Here is a 17,005-nt window from a genome sequence, read left to right as displayed (position 1 = left end):
TCAAAAAACACTGATACCCCCGACTTGGTCACAGGTCTTTTTTATACTGGAACGCGTCGCCACTGATTGTCTTTACGGCGTATCAGTTTGAGGACAGGCATGACACGTCGTGGAGGGGTATTCAACGGACTAAATCGAGCCAGTTCTTGCTTGGACAAATCCAGTAAACTTTGTAACATACCCGATCTTTCATGGACTTTGATTTTGGGAGAAGGTACTTTGTGAGCAGCAGCCACTGCCACTAAATTGGAGGGTACTGCCACTGGGGAAGTTCTTTTTGGGGTCATCAACGGAGAAGTTCTTGGTGTGATCAACGTCTCCAAGTACTCTTCAGTTCTTGGTGTCATCAACGGAGAAGTGGATGAACGTGAGGCTGCCGGAGATGCGGTCACCGCCGTTGGCAGGTCGCGGTTTGCGAGTGTAAGGTTGCGTCCTGGCCGAAGTGCCTCTCTTGCGACTAGTTTTCTTCTGTGGACTTTTCTTTTTCTGGGGGCTTCTTTTCTTTTCCCGGGGTGGTGTCTGGTAAGAGGAGGGTCCCGCCACTGGAGAAGTTCTTCTTGGGGACCTGGTCTTTTTCTTTTTCTTCTTGGGGCTTCGTTGGACTTTTTTCTTTGGGATAACTTTGGGGGCATTAGGATCCCATCTTAAGAGAGAGCGAATGATGACCCCTCCTAGAGTACCACTCCCTCCAGGTTTCAAAATGATTTGTTTTTTGGTTTGAGTGTCGATGCGGGGATCGGCCAGTTGGACCAAAGCGACTTTGTTTCGATCGAAAAAGCGTTTGGTTTGATGAGGAATCTGAATGATTCCTTGGAGTATTTGACGTGCCGTCACCGTGAACCATCGTAAGACTTCTTTGAGACTAGCTTCTAAGTCACGAGCTCGTATTTGTGGATTTTTTTCTCGACTGATGCCATACAAGGCACGAATCAATTTGACGGGAAGATGCGACTGAAGGGATGTCATGTTCACACTGTGAGTGAGACAGACGAAAAAGGGTCTGAGGTTTTTATAGATATTTTTTTATGTGGAGTGAAATGAAGTCGAGGACGGAGACGTGTACAGGACAGGCCCTCCGTCTTGGCACCAGTGGTGGAACAAGTGGGTACGAAATCGCAAATCATCGGGGGTCGTAGGTTTCAAATCGACGAGTAAATAGGCGTGTGGAGTTTGAGTGGCATCGTCGTACGCCTGAGTCAGCCAAGGCGTTCCTAACTGTTTGGCTAAGACTTGCACTTGCGATTTATCTCGAGGGCTTTTAAACAAGACCACGTAATGCGCATTGAGACTGATGGTGCGATGGGCTTTACTTTGTTGAAACAAATTTTGGGTGATGTAAACGATACTGTCATTACGGTGATGCCCTTTGCGCGTAAACCACAGTTTAATTTCTTCTTCGTCTTCTCCTAACATGTCGTCAAAAATGACCAAATGGGTTTGACGGGAGTCAGAGACGATGCCGTCGTCTTCTTTAGGAATGCCTTCCACAAACACGATGGAATCGCCTTGACTTTCTCGCAAGAGGCTTACGCCGATTGCCACTCTTTGTAACACCACACGATCCGCTGAGGTGGTCGATCGATCAAATGATGTTTATGTTCGATCAAACGTTTGACGAATTCGGTTTTGCCTGAACCGCTAGGTCCAGCAATGAGCATGTTAAAGGGATGGCGAAGATACAAAGCCTCCCAACTGGCACGATCTAAGTGTTCGTCGATAACTTTGACAGTAGAGGAAGAGGGAGCAGAGACAGCAGAGGTAGCCATGGTGTGAGAAATGTCACTTGTGACACGAAAACAAACAAGACAAGAGTTTATATACTGTTTTTTCAGAACACGTTTATTGAATGTTTCAAACATGAATACGAAAGACAAAAATACATAAAAGCCAAAGGCTTAAGTATAAGGATAAAAGGCACATGATAACCATTAACGTGGAATAAACACAAGTGTCTGTACAACATGTTTTGGGAAATGTTCTAACCGGTTCTATAGTAGGGGGTAAGGTCACACAAGTGTCCTCCCGAAAGGGTCTTTCAGGCCTGTCCACGACAGTCCCGTCCTGGGTGAAGGATTCTTCTGGCACCGTCACTAACACAGGTTGAAAAGTCGCAAGGCTCACAATCGCATTCCACTTCAGAAGCCCCACACTTGAATTGTGCCTGTCTAAACTTGTTTTGTGTCTCTCTGAAAGTATTCATCTTGTTCGCTCGGTCTTGGTAGTCACAATGAACTATCGATCTTGCCTAGGGTTCCTTTTTATATACAGACCAATACCGATGTGTCCATACGGTAAGGTGAAATGATTGGGAAGTCGCACTCGCTTCTGGTACACGATTTGATAGACTTTTTCCAAGGGTCGACTGACGATGTGGTGAGTGGGTAAACGTACAATTTTGTTCGGTTGATAGGTGGTCACTTTAAAGTTTGCATCCTCTCCCGATTGCAAGGCTTCTTTCAATACCCCAAAGTTCACCACACGACTGGTACGATAATTCAGAGTCAATCCTTTCACTTTACACGTCGTGTGCAGTTCTCCTTGTGGGTCCCGGTATTCGTAGCCGTAATTTTTGGGACCACCACTGACGAAACTTAGAATCTTGTCGTCGGGATGTTCGTCTGTCCAGGCTCCTAAACGGTCTCCTTCGATGTCAGGGTGCTGTTGACTCGGGTGATGGATGTAAATGCAACTGTCCGTGTCAAAGTACAGGACACGTTCCCCTAACAGTTCTAAAGCTTCGTACAATTTTAAGCGAGCATGAGCTGTCACGCAAGCCGCAATGATGACATTTCCAAAGGGGTCGTCTTGTACAAAGTCCGGATCAAATCCTCACGAACGACGTCCACGTGTTTCATGTATTTGGTTTTGTCGTGAATCATCTGAAAGTAGCGGGAAGATTCTGTCAAATATTCCGTCTTGGGTAAACACGCTCGTTGTGCCATTTTACCCCACAAGCAATTTAACATCACTTTGGCAAACGACCGCCTGCCTTCGTTTTTCTCGATGTGGCCTAAAGAGATGCCTTCTTGTTCATAGTATTTCTCTTTGAATGTCTTTTCGTCTTCGGAAGTGTGACACCAGGAAGGATAGCCGCTGGCTTCTTGCTTCAGTTTCAAAAAGGCATCCACGTAGTCGGCGAAAATGCCTTTCTGACTGGGGTCACCCTTGTGGTATTGTTGTGTCTTGGGAAAGTGGTAAATTTCGTACACTTCTAACAGTTGGTATCCTATGTCCAGAGCTTTGAACAATTCTACGCTGACCCAGGTTCCCGTCAAGGCCCGTTCTTCCTGGGTGTGCTGACAAGGTTGGTCTTGGTTGCACGTTTCGGCACAAGTACGGCACAATGGAAACATCAGTTTGCCTTGAAATGGTGAGGTAAGACGGGATGGTATAGGTTCGTGGGAGGCAAAACTTTACACTTGATCAAGCCTTCGTATTGTCGAATGTTGACCAGGTCGATGTGTTCCGTGAACAATTGTGGGTGCCCTGCAGGAAAGGGACAATATTTGCACACGTAAGGATACAACGAACATACGTCCAAGTATTTGATTTCTTCTCCTTTCTCTTCGTCGGCTTGGTACAGCAAACAGGTGGCATTGGTCCTTCCTCCGTACAAACTATCCCTCGGGTTTAGGGGGTCCATCAGCTTGTAACTTTCCACGGCACGTTTAAACTCGGGATCGGTTTTCATACGGTGATCGTACTCGTGTTCCCACATTTCCACCACTTGGTATCCTTGCTGTTCTAACTTTAGGCGTCGCTGACAAGTGTCCTGGTACAAGACTTCCATGGTTCGTTGTAAAAACTGATTTTTAGTGCTACGATCAGGGTAACAGACGGGACATCCGTGAAATAAGCAACCGTTAAACTCGTACACGATCATGGGGTTTTCTAAGTCCCAGCCATCTACCGAATACGTTCCGATGGTCTTTTCGCCTCCTCCGTTGCGGGCATGCTGAATCCATTTGTCTTCCTTGTCGCACAAGTAATGTAACCAACGTAGGGCTTTGACCGAGTATTGACGTTTGACATAGTGGGTCGTTTGAGGACTGATGACAGCCACGGTGTTTTCAGGCATGAATCGTTGTCGATACGCTAAGGAACACGCTTTGGCAATGGTGCAAGCTTCTTTCAAAGGATCGACCCCTCCGTGTTCCATGAACAGTTCTCGAAATTTTCCACAGCAACGCCGTAAAATGTCCACGTCAGAACGACAATACTTTAGCATTTCTTCCTGAAAGTCGAAAGGGTCGGAGGCGTGAGTCTGGTACCAAGCGTAGAAAGCTTCTCGTTGTTCGGTACGCATGTTGTCGGGGTCGTAATAGTGAGCCTCAGGCAAATGGGGTAGAACGGCGTGTTGATTGGCTTCCGTATTGAAAAAGTGTGGAAAGTACCCTTTAGCCATTTCTGTCATTCCAAACGTTTTAGGCATTCGACTCAAAGGCATGGCCAAATAGCTCATCGAATCTTTAAACTGCATTTGTCCCACTTGCATGAAAATGATTTTGGCTCCGTTCAAAGTGGCTTTAGGACGTTCGGTGCCTTGTTCCGTATAGTATCTGAGAAGAAACTGTCCATCGTATCCGGAGAAATTGTGAGCCATCACTGTGGCATGACGATGACAATCTCCGTAACGTTCGATGTCCTCTTGGCTCCACGTCTTGTCGATGGGATCTAAGACCCATTGGGCAAAATCGGCTAACGTGTTCGGTCCTCGAAAGATTTTTTCACGCCCTCCGGGAATCTTGCTGCAGTGAGGGCAATGACTGAAGATAGGTTCTTGAATGCACTTCTCGCACGCTCGATGAGCCACGCAGAAATTAGGAATGTGAATGCCAGTCTCTTGCATGCATTCGAAATCGAAAAAGATGAAATTGCCTTTGTTCTTTTGACCGTCCTCTTTCTCTGGTTGGGGTTGGTATTTTTGCACGTAGCATTCATGTTTCAAGTCCACGATGTTGGTGACAAATGTGACATTTTTTCTTTCCTGAACATACGTGTGCCTTGGCATTATTGGTACGTAGGCCTTGTCGACACGTAGGGCACAGTCTCAGCAGTTGACAAGCACATTTCTGCTGTGAACCTTGCGTCTTCAGATATTGTTGGTAACAGGCAGGGCTGACAAACGTGCGCAGACAAGCAGGACACTGTACTCTTTCTTGTCCTTCGCTCAGACAGGGTGGAGAGGCCAAACATCCTGGGCATTTCCATCCGCAATGTTTGTGTTGCTCTCGATTGTTATAGCCATAGTCACATTTCTCACAGTAATAACTGTATCCCAGGAATCCAGTGATACTGGTAATGGTATCGAAATGGTCATCGTGATAATAGACATGAATGTATTTTCCGTCCTTAAAGTCTTTCCGTCGAAACAACAGAGGCCCACGCACTTCTTGAGGGTGCACTTTCAAGGTGTAGCGTGGAGCTAGGACATCTTGCAATTTTTGCATTTCAGGAATGCCACTGGGTGTGTCTTTGGACAGGCCAGCTTGTTTCAACAGGCGTTCTGCTTCATTTCGTTGTTTGGCTCGGTCCGATTGTTTAATAGTTTTCCAGGTTCTTTTCCATTCTGCCGTGTCGTTCTTGTTGGCATAGGTTCGTCCCACCACGATGGCTCGGGCTAAGCACATCTGGTCTTGAGGGTTGTTAATTTGGACGAGACTCTTTTTGGTGCTGCGAAGGTCGTTCACCAATAACACCTTATTGCGTTGTCCGGTCCCTTGAGGAGGAGAGACGTGGGCCATTTTCAGTGTGGCTTTACCATCGGTGATGTCAAACTGGTCATTAGATTGTTGTACGTGTTGAATCTTGTCCATGACTTCGGAAGGGGTTAGTTCTGCGGGTCTGCTAAACTCGATCCAAACAGGGGATTTCAAGCTGTCGTGATATATGGATAGTGTCAAGCGATCGTCTTCTTTGGGTTGACATTGTCGCTTGAGTGCGGTGAGCAAAGAATCCCACATCTCGGTGATAAACCCTTCTGCTTTCTCCAATGGTACGTCGGACTTGAAATCTTTAAACTTCACTGTGTAGGTGTAAGCCGTGGTTCTAAATTTTCTAGAGGAGCGCTTTTCCGTCTCTCGAATGGAATAGTACTTTTCAGGGTTAACTAAGGGTGGTGAACTTTGTTTAGAGGGTTCGGATTCTGGTTCACTCATGCCCTCTTCAAAATCACTGGCATGAATTTGTGCCAAGACTTCAGCTCTGGTACGAGGCGATAGATCACGTTTCTGCCTCTTACTTTCTTCTTCTTCTTTCTTCTCGAATGAATAGGATTGTTTCATCTTGAGTGCAGAACGTCAAATGACTCAAGTTTAAACACCATATACTAATTTATAGTCATGGCAAACCAGCGTATATAAAAAGGGTGTGTGTCTTGTCCTTTCACTATTCATTTCACTCTCAAACCGAGCACAACGATGGAAGAGACTACCCAGATCGAACGTTTCATCAGAGCTTTGCGAGGGGTCATTAGAAAATTCTCTTCAGACCAACCGACGGACTACTCTCCTTCCTTTCGAGATAAAAGTCAAGATACTTGCTATATCTGTCAGAAGAAAGGGCATTGGTCTTCAGAGTGTCCAGACCGTCAAAAAAGAACAAAAACCGGGGCTAGAAAATACAAAAGTCAAGATACCTGTTATTATTGTAAAGAAAAAGGACATTGGTCTCCAGATTGCCCAAAAAAGAAACAAGAGGAGTCGGAAGAAAAGAGGGACTCTTCAGAAGAAGAGAGAGATTCTTCAGAGGAAGAAAGCAGCCAGGTGAAGAAAAAGAAACAGGAGAAGAAAAGAAGAAGGGAAGAAAGTGAGGAGGAAGAGGAGGAAAAGACTGTGACGGTGAAGAAATTGAAAAAAAGAGAGAGTAAAAAAAAAGAAACAGAAGAAGTGAATGTAATTTATAAAGTGTTCTGTTGTGGATTGTGAATTGGATTGTAACTATGGAGAAAAGAATACATTAATTATATAAGGTAAGTGTCTTTGAGTTTTGATTTTAAAATAAGAAGCTACACTCACGCACTCATACACAGACATGTACTATAAGGGTAAAATGTTTTTTTTTGTTGATTTTTGGGTTATTGGCAAATTGAAAGGCTATCTCTTTTCAAGAGAAGTGGGTGGCCCTGAAAAGGGCCTTTTTTGGTGTAGGGGTGAGTTTAAGCAATCAACTTTAACTGCCTTAAGCCTTTGCCACGGCCGAGGCCTACTTCTGATGATGATGATGATTGGGTTGAAATCACTAAGGGTGGTACGATAGGCTTAGTCACAAGGTTGGCGTGTTTAGCACGGGAAGGTCGTATTCTCTTCGGTCGTGATAAAGAAGTCTGATACATTTGTTTCAGACTTCTTAACTCCGCTAAAATGTCCAACAGTACCGTAGCCGTTTGATTTTCACCCTCTTGTTTCTTTGCTGCTACTTCTTCTTGTTGTTGTTTTTTTCTTACCTCTTCTTGTTGCTGTTGCTGTTGCTGTAGGAGAAAAGCTTGTTCCGCTTCCTTTTGTCGTTGCATAAATTTCTCCAATTCTTCTTTCTGTCTCTGTCTAAAATTGTCCACTTGCGGTAATGAAGAATGAGACGAAGGTTCCGGAACAAATTCTTGCGAGGTAAGAAAATCCACAAAATCCCAATGTACCTCTTCTGAAAGTAAGTCCGGGTTCCCTTGGGCGGTCTCCACTGCTGGTGCACGCCAATGGATCGTTTTCTGAGTTTCCGTCATGTTGAATCACTGTCGCATAGATTGACAGCACACAGGTGCTAGCGAATCTATATAGACCACGTGACGTCACAGACTGCTCTCTTCGGATTGGATGCGGACTGACTGAATTTTGTAACGCGTGTTCGGATTGGTGAACGAACTCAATCCGTTTCAATCCTTCCTCTACCTATAAATAAGCGCAGTTCACTGCATTGATTCACCTGTTCTCGTCGCCTCACGATGTGGACCACAGTTGAATCATCCACTCTTGTGTCTTCCATGATGTTTAGGACGGACATGCTCATGTATGTCCGGTCCAAGTGGACTGTTGTTGATAGGACAGATACTAGTCTATGGATGAGAAGAGTTTACATAGAAAGACAAGGATGCCTCAAGAGGGTACTTGTGTATGGACCTGCAGTTAGAAGGAGTTTAAGAAGAAGAAGAAGATGTGACAGATGCCGTCTATGTTAATATTAATATTAACATAAACCCAAAGGCCCTTTTCAGGGCCACCCACATTTCTCGAAAAGAGATAGCCTTTCGATTGCCTACCCCTTTATAAAAAATTTAAAAAAAAAAAAATCCCATGTTCAATTCCCCTTGTCCCTAAAGTAGTTTTTTTTTCTAACATGTTCAATTCCCCTTTGTCCCTAGACAAACCCAAACTCTATTCCCATGTTCAATTCCCCTTGTCCCTAGACAGACCCAAACTCTATTCCCCATGTTCAATTGCCTTTGTCCCTAGAATCGATATTTTTTTTTTCCATTGTTCGAATGCCTTTGACGCAAATCTCAATATTTCCTTTTTTTTCCTTTCTCCAATGTTAAATTCCATTGACGCTAATCTTACCCAGGGTTTTTTGCCCATGTTAAATTTCCACTGACGCTAATCTCGCCCAGGGTGGTTAATGTTAAATTTCCATTGACGCTAATCTCGCCCAGGGGGTGTTTTTAATGGGTGTTTTTAATGCTAATTCCCATTGACGCTAATCTCACCCCTTTCACTACTTATATATATATATATATATATATATATAAGTAGTGAAAGGGGTGTATATATGCGTGTGTGTGTATGTGTGTGTGCGTGTTTAATGGCACATCAGCACTATCGTGGCTTCATAATGTCTAATATGTTTTGGAATCACAAAAGAGGCATGCAAAGCAAAGAAATAGACCAAAATATATTATCAAATATTTTGAGTAATGCATTTTGTTCAAAATGATATTGACTCTCTCAAAAGGAATAGCATTATTTGACACATCGCAGAAAAGCGGTTGTCTCCATTAGTCGCATATTGCGAAATGCAGAGGGAGAATCTGACACATTCTTCGTACCCAAAACTTCTGGCGTATATGACCAGTTAAAGACTCGAGCAAATGAAAATACTGTTTGATTATTTAAAATATCCACTTCGTTTTTACAAAATATTTAAGTCCAATTTTTTCGAGGAAAATCTATATATGGCGTAGCCGTATTTCAAACAATATGACAAATCTCCAATTTTCGAGTTTCAAGCTAAATAAAATGCACTTGCGTAATTAAAATTATTTGTATCGTAGCCATAATATCATTGGATCGATTGTCCTTGATTGAAACAACAACTGATAAAGACGTAATCCTTTTCAGGTGACAACGGACTGGGAGATTAACATATATTAGCGGCGTAGGATTCCCTTAAGGTACTATAAGAGAGAGAGAGAGAGAGAGAGAGAGAGAGAGAGAGAGAGAGAGAGAGAGATATTGTACTTAACATCACTTTTGTTATTACTTCGGCTTTTATATCATGCCACGGAACTGAAGAGCTAAGTGCCGTTTCCAAGGCAACTTACCCAGCCTATTCAAATTTGTAATCTTTCAGTGTGTTTCACATTGACTTTGTCTATCCATAAACTATTCACCAAATTTAAAAGGAATATCTATTTGTATTAATGTTCTGTCAACAAACTGAACAATGTCTTGTGGTTTAGTTTGTCGTATGATGACTTGAAATAAAAACTAGTAGCCTAGGATTAATAAATCTAACGTACTTAATGAAACTATTTTAATAAGACAATTTTTGTTAGAACCAAAATCATTGTGTGTTTGAAATATTGTTAATAATATTGAATGATATGATTTTAATGAGGCCTTAATAGATATTTGTGAGTTTTATTCAACATTATTGTTCGTCCCCTTTTCCCTGGAAATGAAAATGCTCTTTATAAGTAATGTTTCTTAAAATGTCGTCGCAATGTACACCTTTTTCAGACCAGTTAGGGAGGCCCTCCTGCCCTGCATGTTAATGGTTGCTATCTTGTATGTGTTGTTATAATTGTATTATTGTATATTAAATTTCTTTTTGTTGATTTTTTTTTGTTTAGTATTTTTTTCATTGTAAATATTCATCAGTATCAAACCAGCATTCTTCTATCATTCTCTGTTCTTCTTTTAGTCGTCTTCTTTTTTCTCTTCTCCTTTCTCTGTTTGCTACTCGTATTTCTGGATTTGTTTTTACTTACTGGTGCTCGTTTCTTTCAGTGGTATCTTGTTTTTCCTTTCTCCAGTGTTTATTGTACTTCTTGGTTCTCTTGTGCTGTTTGTTTTCCTATTGTTTATGCTTTGTTAGTCAGTGGGTTTGTTAATTATGTCGTTTCTAGGATAATTGTTGGAAGTTTTGGGTGCGTTTGTTATGTTTACCTGTTGTTATTTGTGGTAGTTGTGTTGTCTGTTGGGTCTGGTGATGTTGTTCTTGTTGCTGCTGTTGAGATCTGATCGGTTGTTTGGAAACTGGATTTTCTTGCTGCAGAGATCGCCTTTCTTACGTGTTTCTTATTGCTTCAGTGGGTTTGTTAATTTTGCTAGGATCATTGTTGGACGTATTGGGAGGCGTTTGTTGCCGTGTTTTTTTGTAGCTTTTTTCCCATTTTAGTTGTGGTGTCGGTTCTATGATCATTGTTTGTTTTCCTATCGTTTCTGCTTTGTTAGTCGGTGAGTTTGTTAATTTTGTCGGTTCTCGGAACATTGTTGGTCGCATTGGGAGCGTTCGTTCTGTTTTTCCTGATGTTATTTGTGATAGTTTTGTTGTCTGTTGGATCTGGTGATGTTGTGCTTGTTGTTGCTGTTGGGTTCTGTTTTCCCTGATGTTATTTGTGATAGTTGTGTTGTCTGTTGGATTTGGTGATGTTGTTCTTGTTGTTGCTGTTGGGTTCTGAGCTTTTGTTTGGAAATTGGATTTTCTTGCTGCAGAGATCTCCTTACTTCCGTGTTTTTTGTTGCTTCTTTATTCTCTTTTAGTTGTGTTGTCGGTTTTATAATCGGTGTTTGTCGTGTTCGAGGCATCGATTCTGTTGTTGTCTGTAGTATTTTTGTGTTATGTTGAGTCTTGATCCTTTGTCCATTTGGAAGTATTTCTTTTGTTGGTTTCTGAACCAGTTCTTATTGTTTTTGCTGCTGTTGTTGAGGTTCCTTTGGTTTGTTTGAGTTGTTTTCTTGCTGTAATGACTCAGTACTCTCTTGTATTTCTTGTTGCTGTTGTTGTTGATTTTGTCCTTGTTGTTGCTGTTGATTTATCTGTATTTATTTTGGGCCTCGCTCTTGAGATTGCCTATTCTCGGTTACTTGTTGGTTTTGTTGCTGTTATTGTTGCTTTTCTTGGTTCGTCTCTTGCACGTCTCTGTTTTCTGCTTGTCTCTGTACCAGTGCCTTCTGGTGGTGTTGGTCTTGTTGTTGTTGTTGTTGTTGCTGTTGCTTATGGCATTGTTGTTGCTGTTGGTTTCTCTGCATTTGTTTTAGGGCTGGAGTCCCTTGCTGCTGACTATTCTCAGTTTATTGTTTATTTGGTTGATATTGTTGTTTTTGTTTTATTTGTTGTTTCCCTCTGTTCTCGATTTGTGTCTGGTTTGTTGAACACTTAAATGGTGTATGCCTTGTCATTTCACATCTATTGCATTTGCGGTCGAAAATGCATCCTTTGTGCCATGTTTTCGCTACAAAACCAAAAATGTAGAATTCTCTCTTTATTTCCTTCAATTTTCTTTTTTCAATTTCTAGTATCCGTGTCCCATCGTATATTTTTGTTAAAGAGATTGTTCCCAGTCTCGATGATATTACTGGAATCTGGAATTTTTCTTTGAAACGTTTCACTACTTCTTCTAGTGGCATTTTCAGGGGAATATCAGTCACATGCAATTCTCACGTTTGTTTTTTATTTTCCTTAAAATGGGCGTTGGCTCCTTTACCGTAACTTTTTCTTTCCCAATGTATATCTCTCCGCATGGTAGTACACGTGTTTTCCCTTTTTGTCTTATGATGTATCCTTTGTATCCATTTGGACATATTGAGTAAACTCTATTTATGCAGTCCGGATTTGAGACTTTCAGTGCAATCATAACATTGTTATACCAGGTATATTTTCTCTAGATATATGCGACATATCCTGTTCTTGCGCTCCTTCCTTATATGTGCATTCAATGTGACTCTCTTCATGCGTGTCAATTCTCTTCAGCCTGAAGAACTTCCTAGTTTGTTCAGTTTGCCTAATTTCCACGTGCTCCAAGTGCTTTGCTTTCACTTGGTTGACAGTCGATTTTTCCTGGTTCCAAAGTATATTTAGCATATTTCTTTGTTTGTAGATTCATGTATTAACTCATTATTAATTTCCTTGTTGAGACCCTGGCAGTCTTAAAACGGTCACACGTATTCACGGAACTAAGCACCGGTCTGGTGGTGGCATCTAAATCGCTGTTTAGTTTGCTTGGTACGTGCCATTCTAACAAAGACTGTACTTCTGAACCTGTCGCTATTCTGGCTACAATAATTATGCTCATATATCGGATATAAAACATGCTTTGCGCAATTTTTATTAAACTTTTTACTTAAAAGTGCATTTCGCAACGTAATTCACTCTGTCACTGTCAATGTACACTCGTAAGCACACTCACTTGCACAAAATATCTTCCCTGATGTTGGGTCTCCTCGACTTGCAAAATGAATATCGATATTTATTTGCTTATTAAAAAAGAAAGAACCCAATCTAAAACGAGGTTTTACATACCTCATTCCAAATAACATATTTATCACACCTTAATCTGATTCTAAAGCAGATGTAGCATTATTCGTTGTTACTAAACATTATTATTGTTTGCTTATATTAGCAAAACATGTAAAGGAAAATTAAAGTTTAAAGTAAAGTTTAAAGGTTGAAATTAATTTTTAATGATCTGATTCTTATGTCTTAAGAAGCAATCGAGAAAACAGAATTATAGCCACTGTTCATTGAAATAGCATATTGATGCTAGAACCAATTTCGAAAACAAGACATTTCACATTATATCAGAGGATAATGTTTCATACCGTGTTCGGTTTCACTTTTAGTAGAGTTTTGTTTTCTTGTTGTATAGATTATTATTTTGTGTGTGATCTCTCACATCAACACACATTTTATCAATGGCAAAAGTTAGGGCATGCAGTTGAACAGTTTTATGCACACATCTATTAATTCTAGTAGAATATAATGAAGAAAAAAATTCATTGAAAATATTTTCTTTTTCTCTGGTTTAAGATTCACAAATCATTAAATACAATTATAGCGGAAAGGGCGATTGCAGAACAATTATGTATCTTGTCTGCAGTGTGTGTATAACACTGAAAATGGCTATATTTCAAACTCTAACACAACTATGAGTGCTGTCAGTACATCCATCAATCCATCACTATATTTTGTATATTTTGACTGACCATCATTGAGGGGGACTTACTGCGAATGATTCAAGTCAAACGCCTTTACAGAAGAATATATTTCTAAAAATGCGCCTTGTGTATAATTATGTCCTGGCATAAGCCTTTCCACCCTCACAATCTTGTATGTTAAGAGCTTACACCCAAAATACACAGTACCAATTGGAAACCACGAAATCACTGTAACGTATAATCACTCTCCCCCCCCCAATCCAGAGAAAGTAAATACATAAAACAATTAATGCATTAAATACTAAAAAAAACCGCAGATATTTAAATAGACTGATAAGGTTTGTAATCTGCTTGACATCGATCGAAAAACTATTGAATGAAAGTGCAAATGTACTTTTACAAAAATTAGAAAAAGAAAAGCTATCAACTTGCCAGATCAATTCGAATAAAGCTCGCCACCTTGCTGGGCAAGCTGCAATTCTGGATTCTAAAAAGAACCCAAACTTACCTACTTATTCAACACCCAATCTTTGTAAGTCTACCCCCCAAATATTCACTAGCCGTCTTCTGTAAAATACCATTAATTGCAAAAAAAAATTAAAAAAAGTACATGTAAAACTGAATACTCATATTATAGCATTGTAGACTAGTATGTACATGTTTTTTCAAATCTGCTATATGATTGAAATTGGTTTTGAAAATTCAGAATAAATTGTAAATCCTGAGGAAATGACAAGGCTAAGCAGACACTAAATGTAGTGAAGCTTTAGCTTTAAGAATTTCAATGCAGCCTTGAGCCACGGTTATATTTTGAAGACATGTTTGATCACAAGAAATACCCAGTCTGCTGAAATTTCTTCGTGGAAATAGATTGCACCCAAGCCTAATTTGGAGTGAGAAGATGATAAATTCAACACTAATTCTATAATTGTCAATATCAGCCGTTTTTTTTTTCTCTTTGGCTATTTTGTTTAAATGCTAATATATAAACATGTAGATGTGTTTCGAAGGCATCTGCAATAATATCATTGGGTAAAAAGTCATGAAATTCAACAATATTCATTATTTTCGCACAAACAAGACATAAAATGGTCTTTATTCTTAGTAGTCCATAGGAAAACAAAATTAGTAAACTACGTTTCTAACATGGTACAGTTTGGAAAACGATTAACAAAACAAAGCAAATGAGAGTAGGTTTCTTAATTGTATAGTGATTGAAAGAGTTTACAAATTGTCAAATAAAGGCCATTTAGTCAGTTTTATGAGTATTCGCTTTTATCTGGACCTGCGTAATGTTGATAATGTGTTACACTTCACCAATGGACAATTATTGTTATTTATAATTAAGTTGCCATCTTATATAGAAGTGTACACGTGAACAGGCTCTTTTCTTCCATGTCCTCGGCATTATGTGACCAATATTGTAGTGCTGTCAAAACCAAATAAATGTACAAAGTTGGATCAATGTAGCAATGGAGAAATCAAAAATCAACACTATTAGTGTTATAATAATAGACGGCTGCTATTTTAAAAGTATATTTGTTTAACTCGGCTGCAAAGAAAACAAACATTGCATATCATCTGGAAATCCTCCCAACATTTCTTGCATATTTATAACTGCAGAGGTTAAATAACATTATAAACGAACTTATCCGATGAGAATATATGGCAAGTATGTATGCATATATGTATAAAGTTTAACTGCACATGAACAAATTTGTGTAGGCATCCCAAAGAAACACTACTAAATAACGATAAAGAATAAAAGTCAATCTCATATTGTTTATATAAACACTCAGTTTTAACAATTCAAAGAAAATAGACTATCGTTAAGGAGCACGTACCAGAGCTATACTATTCCTCAGCAAACTTAACAAAGATTTGCAGTATGTTATTAATTATTTTTGGATTGTATATCCTCTAATAATAATATAAATGCTTCCTCGAAAGTAGGTTATTCATAAAACTGATGTAAGCCGACTCCAAAATACACACACACACACACACACACACACACACACACTACCAACACCCACGCACATTTAAAAGTAGCATAAAGAAACAAAGAACTTTGGAAAAAATGGGTTCATTTGAGGCTTTGAAATAGCATCTAGCTAAGCTCTGTTTATTACAAGGATGAAAACTTTTATAGATATGCTTCTATACATGACAAATAGTTGTTTAATGCGTCGTGCAATGAAAGGAAAACCATTTCTTTGCCCATTTTACTCCCATAATACAATGTTTATGCTACAGTGAGGAAATCCGCTGAAAAAGTTGTAAAACGTCAACATATCCTACCATATTACATTTAGTTGTTTTGCTTGCTTGGTACATATTTAGTTTCTTTTGCTCGAAAGCGTGGTATTAAAATTCACGCGATTGCTCGGCCGATAGCACGAAACTGGTTCAAAATGTCACATTTCAGCTATTGATCCTTTTAAATTAATCGAGCGAGGACCTTGGTCGTAAAATTTAAAGACAAAACATGACTGATGAGATCTCGAAAATAACCTTAATTATTTGCAGCTTATTTTCTAAGTCCCAACCTTATATATATGTGCATGTTCCGAATAATGCGTCAGCCGTATCTTCGTAAAACGAATCACATAGAATATGTTTTGAAAACACAAGGGCCTTGATTTGTTTTCGTCTTTGATAAAATGAAGTGCATTGCGTCATTCAATGCCAATTGCACTGGGGAATGCTACGTATTTATCTTTTGTCGTATTTGCATAGGATTAATGGTTGAGTGGGGCTTTAGATTAGAAAGTTACTTTTTCTTTTGTATGTCTTTTTGATTTATGAACAGTTTAAAAATTTACCACATGAGCAGAATGGACAATTTTTAGGCGGCATCAACATTCCTTTTCTCTTCTTCGAAGAAAAAAGTGAAAGATCAATATTCAATTTATGTAAACTCAGATTACGATTTTGGATTTCGTTCTAAAACACGGCAGAAAGCATAGCTTGGATTGGTTTGTCTAAGAGGAAAGGACAACATTGAAAAACGCTATGTTATATAAGAAGAACGCTTGGCTGAACATATTTAGAAATGGTAATTCCATTTATTTTTCAATTCAACAACATCAGATACTACTACTCCTACTACTACTACTAACTAATATTACCATTACTACTACTAATGATATAAATTCTATCCTTTATTTAGCCTTAGATAATAGGTTGCGGTGTTATTCGCATTATGTCCAAATATTAAAACGTATTAGTATAATTAAACATTATCTGGTCAATCAGTTAAAGAACATTGTATCTGTACTCAGATAAGTTACCCTTTTCGGTCAACCCGCATCGGCTGTCTTGGTGTGCCTTTGGGAATAGCGGATTCATCCCTTTCCTAAGCATGATACTATTAACGATGTGTTGTAAGTTTAAAAGTCTGACCGTCTTCCGATCGATTATACATTCACGCATTCATTTAATTGCAATCATTTAATTACCTCGTGTTTCAACAGCTTTAACTAAAAATATGACTTTAATGTCTTCGTGTGTTCAGCAGTAGGAACATTTTAACTTTGGTAGAGTTTGAACTAACTTGTGTTGCTTGTTTTCAAATGTGAACATTCTTCTACGTTTAGTTTCGAATTTTAATCACGACCTCTAGCGAGGAAGTTTTA

At 39.6% G+C, this 17,005-nt stretch overlaps 1 protein-coding gene across 3 annotated transcripts in view; it reads left to right on the top strand.

The window, feature by feature from the left end:
- LOC149782471 (uncharacterized) overlaps positions 1-17,005 on the top strand; it is a 189,968-nt gene that overhangs the window by 113,595 nt on the left and 59,368 nt on the right. Inside the window, exon 1 of one of the 3 annotated variants that reach the window (XM_089933890.1) lies at positions 9,324-9,379. The exons of the other annotated variants lie outside the window; for them this stretch is intronic. The gene's annotated coding sequence lies outside the window, so the exon portion shown is untranslated. Of the gene's footprint in view, positions 1-9,323; positions 9,380-17,005 lie in introns of those variants that run through there. 3 annotated transcript variants of the gene reach the window in all.

This window comes from Sinohyriopsis cumingii, chromosome 15 (genome assembly GCF_028554795.1).
Source record: "Sinohyriopsis cumingii isolate HCF-2022 chromosome 15, ASM2855479v2, whole genome shotgun sequence".
NCBI lineage: Eukaryota > Metazoa > Mollusca > Bivalvia > Unionida > Unionidae > Sinohyriopsis > Sinohyriopsis cumingii.
This window is presented reverse-complemented; position numbering and strand designations above follow the sequence as displayed.